This window comes from Callorhinus ursinus, unplaced genomic scaffold, assembly GCF_003265705.2.
Source record: "Callorhinus ursinus isolate GAN/ISIS: 27379988/994484 unplaced genomic scaffold, GSC_fseal_2.0 scaffold34, whole genome shotgun sequence".
Classification (NCBI taxonomy): domain Eukaryota; kingdom Metazoa; phylum Chordata; class Mammalia; order Carnivora; family Otariidae; genus Callorhinus; species Callorhinus ursinus.
The window spans coordinates 27,858-37,227 of NW_027397096.1; the positions used below are offsets into that span (position 1 = coordinate 27,858).

A 9,370-nucleotide genomic window follows, 5' to 3' on the forward strand; every position below is an offset into this window, starting at 1 on the left:
GATTTTTCTGATTATACATAAAAGAAAACGCAACCCAGAGACAGAACTTGCCCAAGATCACACTCTCAAGTCCCAGCCGAAAAAAGCCTGTTCCTTCTCTTCAAATTTCTTAAGGAAAAAAAAATGCAGATATTACTTGTAAAACCTACGTCCAAACCTTGTAAAGCAAAATGTACATAAGAGCATGGCCATTTGAAGGTGCCTGGGTGGTTCAGTCAGTTAAGGCAGCTGCCTTCAGCTCAGGTCATGATCCCAGGATCCTGGGATTGAGCCCCGCATTGGGCTCCCTGCTCAGCGGGGAGTCTGCTTCTCCCTCTCCCTCTGCTGCTCCCCCTGCTTGTGCTCTCTGTCAAATAAATAAATAAAATCTAAAAAAAAAAAAAAAAAAAGATCATGGCCATTTGGGAGTCAAAGGTGGATAGGAGAGAGGGCATTTCATCACAAAAGAATCCTTGAAGAGGTGACTTGGGAATGTGGAAAAAGAGTGGGTGGAAGGAAGAAAGTTGCAGGATGGAGACAAATCAGTGGATAGCAGGGGTCTCAAACTCAGATGCCGACAGGGGCCAAGCAAACAACAGGAATGAATGAAATGCTCCAGGTGTAACCGGTAGAGAAGGGTGGGGACTGCGGTGACTCAGGTTTCACCAGAGGGGTAGCCTCTGGGGGGCGCTGACCAATTTGTGCCGCTCCTACAGAGGGGATCCAACATCTGACTTTTTAAGAGAAGAAGAAAATTCAGATTTTATGTGACACTTCTAGGTTGGGTTGTTTTTTCATTTTAATTGCGGTCTCAACATCAACTGTTTTCTAAACATTGGCAACTAATTCAAATATTCTAAAACACTCTTGAGGCCAAAGTCACACATTCACAGATAGAGCCGGTAGGCTGCCAGTATTCAACCTCTGAGAGATGCTGCTCAGGGCTTGGGGCCCCAAGCAAAGAAGTCTGAACAATGATGGACACAAAATATGTTATTTATTGTCAATTTCTGCAAAGACACATTTAAGCAACAAAATATACATTTGTCGACCTTTTAGAATTTGTTTTATACATTAACAAATACAATGTGCTACCATAGCAATAAATTAAATGTACATTATTTACATTACATAGGCAGTCGGGGTCTACGAATCACCTCCTCAAGAAGAGGAAAGAAAGAAAAGTCATCATCACATGGATCATCATTTCCAAGCTACACTTCTTAGGTTCTATCACACAAAGGAATCTCTTCACATTAGAACATCGGCACTCCCCAGGCCGGAGTGTAGAAGGGCAACGTCCATGACGCGGGAGAGTTGGCATACATGCTAAGGAGCGGGAAGGAGGAACTGACCGTTCCGAGTGGAAATATTACAAAATCAAGGATGATGGCATTTAAATTCCAGCCTTCCAGCCAAACACCCTCTCCCCAGGGCTGGTAAGGCCCAGGACAGAGCCATTGCCCCAACAGCCTCTCACTAGGCAGGGCTCTGCTGTCCTTGGCCCTAGTGGGGGTGGTCTCCTTCCTCCCAAAGGGGCAGATGGCCTGGCTGAGAGGAGGGAGTTGTGGGGTTGGGGTGGGCGAGGGGCTAGTGCTACCACTAGCTAGAACGCTCCTTGGCAGCCTAGGCAAACCCCACTGACCCACTTCCACCTTGCCGAGAGGGAGCTTGAGGAGAAGCCGTGGGTCCCTGCCAGCCACCTACTTGACCCCTGGCCATTCCCCCACAACAACCTATCTCTGTTGACTCAGAATCAAATGAGGAAGTTAGTGTTTGCATTGGCACCCTAACCAGTCAGGGTACGAAAGTGACTCTGGCTCTCGTCCTACCTTGGCACAGGAACCTACACTTTTATTAACCACCTTTGTTTAAGGATCAGGGAGAATAGCGTTTTCTTTTACCACTTTTCTTCTGAACTTAAGAAGGGGAAACTGAGGGCTAGGTAACTGCACTCTGCCCCAGCCTCCACCCCCATTACAGACCAGAGCTGAAGACCTGAGGTTACCAGGAACGGTCCACTAAAAATCTCTTTCCCTCCTTGTTTTCTTTGCTCAAGCCGCATCCAAAACCCCAGGGCCCTCACTGGAAACTGAGTGCATATCCCTCCCGATGAAAAGAAGAGACTGAAGTCCCACCTTGACCGCGGACAGCTCCCAACCAGGGCCCAGGCACTAGCTAACTGACTCCTCCAAAACTCAGGGCCCCAGCAAATGTAGCCACCCGTTCAACCGACCATGTAGGTGGCACCGAAGAACGGGCCTGGGCTGTGGGTTCCAATCCCAGCTTTGCCACTCGTTAGTTGTGCGACCTCCAGTGAGTCACTTCCCCTCACTGGGGCTGAGGTTTCTCAGCTGGATGACGATATGGATGGATTAGATGTCAAAAGGGGCCCAGAAGGCTTGGACATTGAGATGAGGCCAACAAGGCTGAACCACAGAATGTTTTTCACTCATTTTTCATTCATTCATCATTTTCCATTCATTAGAAACTCTAGGTCAGATCTTCTATCTCAAGCTCATTCTGCATCTGTTGTTAAGCATCAACTGAGCATATGGGTGCCCTGCAGAGTCTGACCAGTGTAGTTTCTTCCACGAGTCAGGCACTTCCCAGAGGCAGAGATGTGTCCAGATCACAAGCAGAGTGTTTCAAATCCCAGCATGAGCACCGTCAGGATGAGTCTGGTCACAGGGACCAAGGAGACTTGAGCAAATATTTGAGCCCCAAGACTGGGTGCAGCAATAAAAGGAAACTTTGGACCAGAGCAGATGCAAGAGAATATGGGGGAAGCAGCCTTCAGGAACCCAAGCTGCCTGCCCCAATGTGCAGAGGGGTGGGATGAGACTGTCCACTCTCTGTCCTCGTCCCCCTCAGCCCTAGGACCTCACAGGCTGGTCATGTATACTCTGGAAGCCATAGATGGGTTGGGCTTTCTAGAGAAGGTGAGACAGGACCCAGAGAGAGGAACGCTTCAGACCCTGCCCAGTGCACCCCCAGTAGCAAACAGAAGGTAGACACCACTTCTCAGGTCTGTTTCGTAGGGAACAGGCCTGTGCCTCCCAGGGTCCCTGGACACACCCAGCCATCCTGGCCACTGGCTCAGAGGCAGGGGCAGAGCCCTCCCAGGAGGTGGGGGCTGCAGAAGGAACAGCCAGAGCAGTGGAGGAAAGCAGGTATGAGGCTCCCAAGGACAGGGTGGGGACAACCTGGAAACTCCAGAGGACCCCCAGACCACAACACAGCACAGCACAACCACCAAGCAGCTATAAATACCAGCTACCCAAGAAGCAAGCCAGAACCTGGAAGAGCTGTGTGTTTTTTGTTTTTGTTTTAAACGCAGTTTGACCTTTCAAGTTCCTTCAGAAAGCCAGCCAACAGAACACTGCCAGAATCCGCAGACCTCATTCCAGCAGTGGGTGCTGCTACAGTGATTTTTAATAAAAGCTAAACAGACGCTTGTTGACCTTCTTTCTCACTGGAAGAAATTTTACTGGACTAGAATTTTAAGTAAACACGTTTCCCAAATAGTGAGGGGAAAGATCCACCCAGCCGGCAAATAGGATCCCACAACGTCCGCATGAGTGAGAGACAAAGGATCAAGGTTTTGCTCTAATGGCAAAAGCAGTGGGGAAACGGTCACATCAGTCAAAAACAAGTAGAACATTGACAGGATTGCTTTGACTTCAGAACAGGCCCGAATCCCAATGCAAATAAAACATTTGGTAGAAATCCTTGTCATCGGCTCACGGAAGAAGGGGCCCGGCCTGAGGCACCAGGGCTATCCCACGTTACAGGGCCCCACTCGCACCCCCAGGGCTCTGCAGACGGGGGTGGGTGAGACACAGGGAGAGGGGGCCTGCTCCTGAGAGTGAGCTGGCTCTGGCCAAGGGGGCAGGGGGCAGGCAGCCTCTGAACTGCATCCAGCTTGGGGCTCAGGTCGTAAAAATCCCGCCAATGTGACCACTGCCTACAGACCCGTGGGTGAAGGGGATCGGGGGACCAAGCGCCAACAAGGCCAAAGGGCAGAGCAGCTGGAAAGAGCCCCCAAGGTAGCCCTGCCCCCCACCCCGGCCCACAGATGCCAGGAGCAGAAATCGCAGAAGGATGTCGCTCCTTCCTCACGCCTACCTTCCACGTCCACACGTCGACCGAGGGGACAGGTCACCCCCCACCTCCCCGGCTCTGACCTAAGTGGTAGGCTAAAGCAACTCTTCCACGAACCTCCACCTCCAGCGGGGACCTGATCCCATCCCAGCCCATGGCCCCACGGTTCTCCTCAGCCAAGGCCCCACAGCACAGTTCGCCAGCTTGCTCTTCCTGAATTCCTTCCTGCTCCGGGCCGCCCACCCCTCCTTGGGGAACACATCCGCTCTGAGGGGAGAGACTGACCAGGGCTTCTCCCACAGCAACGGCGTGGGGCCACCTCCACACATGCGCAGCTCTGTCTCGCCTCTGCTGCCGGCACCCAGGGTGCGCTGGCCTCAGGGACGAGGCAGTGCTGGGCCCGAGGGCGGCAGATGGGCCAGAAAGCAGCTCCTAGCGCAGAAGCACACAGCTGTGCGAGCAACGCCGCTGATTTCTAGCCTCACATCGTGGAGAGCGGCTACAGATCTTGGTGCCTGGAAAAGTGGTCCCTCCGCCACCACTCAATGGGTTTGCTGTGCCTGTCACGTGCAGGACATTGTGCTGCCCCTCCCCGTGCAGCATCGAGCTGGCGGCCCCCGCACCCCACCTCACCGCTTTCTGCTTCTCCAGTCTTGGCCCCAGTCCCCAGGACCCAGATCCCCTTTGCCCAACTCTTTCCTCTGTGCACAAAACAAGGTGATGCACGAGCCAGACACACGTCACACGGGCCGGTCGGGAGCAGGGGGAGCCTGGAGGAACGAGGCCTCGTCCAGAGAAGGAGAGTGCTTGCAGGGTGCCTCGGCAAGGGGACAGGCAGGATGGTGGCCAGATCGGGACACGGGGACAGACAGCTGGTCTGGTGGGCAAGTGGCCGGTGGGGCAGCAGGACTGTAACGGTCAGAATAGTGGATGGCACCCCCAAACTGCCGGAATAGGAGCCTTCTCCGAGACAGAATCGGGGCTTCCCTGAAGGAGAGAGGGAGGGATAGGATGACCAAACGCTGCGTAAGGAGAACGTGTGCCCGTGGCGACAGCCCACTGAATGGGCTTGGGACACGAGGGCCAAAGACAAGGGTGCCAGACATTAGGCAGTGTGAGCAGGTGGGCATAAACGCTCACGTGGTGAACAGAGGGGGGTGAAGGTGAGTGTCAGAATTGCCACGTCTCTTCTGCTTTTTCACAGGTTTCTATAAAGTGGGCGGAACTCTGGCCCCCGCTTGGTTCCCACCGAGCCTCACCGGCAGGGAGAGGGCTGGAAACTCAAATGGCTCTCTAGTAACTTCACCAGCAGGAGGTCAGGCCTTGGTGGTGGCAAACCGGACCCAGGCCCTGCTCTGCTGAAAACCACACACTCCCTCAGCTGAGAATGTTGAGGGGGCTGGGGCATCTCTGAACATGCAGAGAGGACACATTTCAGCCCAGAGCCCCAGCAGAAGACACAAGGAGGGAAAGGCTTCCAAGAACAGGGAGACAAGGGGACAAACTGAAGGATCCCCTGTCTGAGGGAGGAAGGCCAGCTCTGGGCTACTACCCCTCTGCCTGCTGGAACCGGGCTCCTCCCAAAGCAGGGAGACCGACTCAGTGAGTCTGGCCCAATCATATTGGGCAACCCTTCCCGTCCGCACCCGAGGCCACCTGCGGTTCTTCTTCCATTCAGACCCGGGCCCCATCACAGAGCCTTCAGGGAAGAGGTGTGCGGCCCTCTCCAGCTCAGGATCCCTCTGGCCAGTCTCAGGACACGAGGACCCTGATTTTAAAGTGGACACACCTTCCCTCGTGGCCACAGCAGGACAAACACGTGACCCACCTTTGACAAGCGAAGGACTCCTCTTTCACATTAGTGACCCTGTTTTAAGAAAAACCCACACAAGAGTTATAAGTAACCAAACAACAGAATCCCCGCTGACTGCGGCCCCTGTGCGCTCAGCTCTCAGCTCTCTGGGGAGCTAGGGAAGGGACACAGGGCCCCAGGAGCCGAGAGTTCCCAGCTCACACCTGTGTGTGTCCCAGGGTGTGACTCTAACACAGGAGGTGTGGCGGAGGTGGCTGGCAGCCCCAGGCCAATGCCTGCTCTATGCGGGGACTGTGGCATCACCCCCAGATCTGGCCAGAGCTCTCCTTCTCCCAGTGGGCTGTGTGAGACACCCCCTTCCTCCGGCCCCCAGGAAGGACAGCTGGCTTTGGGAGGAGGCTGAGGGTGGGATGCAGGAGGCCATGCCGTCATGCCCCTAACTCTTACCGCACTAGAGCTGCCATGGCTGAGCTTGTCGAAGCGGAATTTCAGGTTTGACCTCGGGGAATTTCTGCTTTTGGCATCTAGGAAAGAGAGAAGTGTCCATGAAGAGTGGGCGGGGCTGTAGAGTCAGTGCGGGGGTGGGTTGCGGGGGGGGGGGCCTCCTCCCGCCCCGGGGCACTCCAGCTGACCTGCAGCAATTTGTCAGAGTCAACTCTTAAACCTTGAGAAATTTTTAGAACTGTCAGCTGGTTGGAAAACCCAGGCATTTTTTAAAAAAATATACAGAAGCTTCCAACTCAATAAACCCTATTCACCAAAGATAATAAATACTCAAAAGTCCTCGCTCCCCAATTATTTCACTGCACTTGACTACTATCAGCTCTCGTCGGGTGACTCAGGTCCACGGCGCCTGCCGGGCGCTTCCTCCCTGCTCGGCACAGCCCACTGTGGGCCGGGCCTCGGGCAGAGCTGGGCACTCAGCACGGAGAGCAGCGGCTGCTACAAAATCAGGGCCTGGCTTCAACTAATGCAGAAAATGTTAAGAAACACAGATGAAATTTGAAGACGCGCTGCGTCTGTAGCCATCACATTAGGAAGGATACAAACACCAGAGCCGGTTCTCGTCCAGCACTTGAGAACTATATGTGATTCAGCAAAGAAGTTGCTTACGTCCCTGACGAAATATCAATCATCAGTCATGTCAGAACTATACCTTGTTGGTCATCTGCAACTTCCAGTCGTCCACAAATACAGAGGTTAGACAAACACCAATCGGAGCGCTTGGCAAGAATCAACTGGCAATACAGGACTTAGAATAGAGAATTCTAATGTATCATTATTTATATTCGTAAACAAGCGTGTGCACATGTGCACGTGCGCGGGACAGCTGGGCAGGGAACATGACCAGCACACCAGTGGCAGGGGGACTGCTCGGCTTTCCGGCTTTCCTCTGCCCTGGGGGAGTCTACAGGTCAGCACGCTCCAGCCGGACACTGCTGGCCCCTTCAGATCAGGGGGTTCCAGCCAGCGTGGTGAGTCACTCTCAGTCGGGCCTGCCAATCCCCACTCAGGGCTCCAGGCGCCCAGGTGTGACATGACCAACGGTCGGGGCATCAGAGACTACAGAAGACTGGAGGTCAGGCCCTCCCAGGGGACTCCCCTCTGCTTGGCCCTGTCTCTCCCCAAAAGCAGCCAAGCAGCTCACAACAGGTTCCCAGAGGTCAGCAAACTGACCCCGGTCCTGCGGGTCCCCAGCACGGCCTCCGTGAGGCTGGCAGCAGGAGGGGGCCGGGGTTCACTACTGCGCGGGGACAGGGGTGGAGAGCAGGAAGCACGGGAGCGGGTCCCCAGGCCCGTTCAAGGTCCCCTCCTGCCCCGGGTGACCTTCAGCTAGTGGCAGACCCTCTCAAAACCTCCTGCTACTCAGAACCTTATTTGCTTTGGTATTTACTTAATACCAAGTAGGAGCCACATTTGCTTATGTATTCTTTCATTCATTCCTTCAATATTTAATTAAGCCTTATTTTTTAAAAACCAGGGTATTTATATTAGACCAAAGAGTCTGGGCACTTGAGGGTTTTACAGATGGGGAGACTGAGGCTCAGAGGGGTGAGCCTGTCCTTGCCACACCCAGGGAGTGAGTGAAAGGAAGCCCGTGAACTGGCTCTCTCTGTGTTTCTATCATCTGACTAGACTTTGTCAGCCTCAGTCTATTGACATTTCCGGCCAGATAATCCTGTGTTGTGGGGGGCTGCTCCGTACTTTGTCGGATGTTTAGCAGCATTCCTGAACTCTACCCATCAGATGTCAGCAGCACACTCTCCCACAATCATGAAAACCAGGGGAGAAGGGAGCAAGATGGCGGAGGAGTAGGAGACCTGGATTTCATCTGGTCTCAGGAATTCAGCTGGATAGGGATCAAACCATTCTGAACACCTACGAACTCAACAGGGGATTGAAGAAAAGAATAGCAGCAACTCTCTGAACAGAAAAGCCACCACTTTCTGGAAGGTAGGACGTGCGGAAAAGTGAATCTGAGGCGATATTCGGGAGGATAGACGGCGGGGGAGAGGGCCTCCGTCGGCCGCTTCTGGCAAGTGATAGAGCAGCAGAGCACAAAATCGGAACTTTTGGAAGTCGGCTCCGCGGAGGGACGTCGCTCCAGTGGTTAAGCGGGGGGTGGAACTCTCGCGGGACAGTGTGGTCTCAGGACCCTCGGGGTCACAGAAAGACCGGGGGTGCCCAAGTGCGGCAGAGCTCCCAGGTATCAGAGCGGGGAAGCCGGCTGCAGAGACGGAGCCGAGGCGCGGACTCTCAGCTCAGGGTTGCCATACACTGTGATCGGTGACAGTCAGGCCACTGCTCCTCCAGCAGGGACCCAACAAGCAGCAGATCCGGGGAGACTCCCCTCCCTCCCCAGGGAGGAGCGGCGCGGGAGCGCACCACAGGGATCTGCTGGGTTTGGAGACTCCACACGGGGTCGGGTGCCAGAGATAGAAATGCTGGGTCACAGGCTGGGTGAGGACGCAGTGCGGCCAGAGACCGGGGACACAGGAGTGACTGACTGCTTTTCTCTGGGGGCGCACTGAGGAGCGGGGCCCTGAGTTCTCGGCTCCCCTGGGGCAGAGATTGGGAGGCCACCATTTTCACTCTCGTCCGCCAAAGCTGTACCGAGAGCTTGCAGGGAAAGAAAGCTCCTGAGAGCAAACACGAGCAGCTTGCTTAGCCCGGACTGACAAGGGCGGGGCAATTCCGCCTCCGGCAAAGACATTTGGGAACCACAGCAACAGGCCCCTCCCCCAGAAGATCAGCCCGAACAGCCAGCCAAGACCAAGTTTACCCATCAATGAGAACAGCAGAACTCCAGCACTAGGGGAATACTGCACACAGAATTCAAGGCTTTTTTTACCATGATTCATTAGTCTTTCAAAGTTAATTTTTTTAACTGTCTTTTTTTTAATGAATTTTTCTTTTTCCCTTTTCAACTAACATCTTATTAATCCCTTTTAAAAAAATTGTTTTATTTTTCAT

The 9,370-nt window shown here is 53.9% G+C and overlaps 1 long non-coding RNA gene across 1 annotated transcript; it reads right to left on the bottom strand.

The window, feature by feature from the left end:
* Nucleotides 1-957: 957 nt before the first annotated feature.
* Nucleotides 958-6,442, bottom strand: LOC112808302 (uncharacterized). The gene is made up of 3 exons (XR_003204327.2): nt 6,344-6,442; nt 5,912-5,950; nt 958-5,070 (listed from the first exon to the last, which is right to left on the bottom strand). It is a non-coding gene; the product is annotated as an uncharacterized lncRNA (long non-coding RNA).
* Between the last annotated feature and the right edge of the window lie 2,928 nt (nt 6,443-9,370).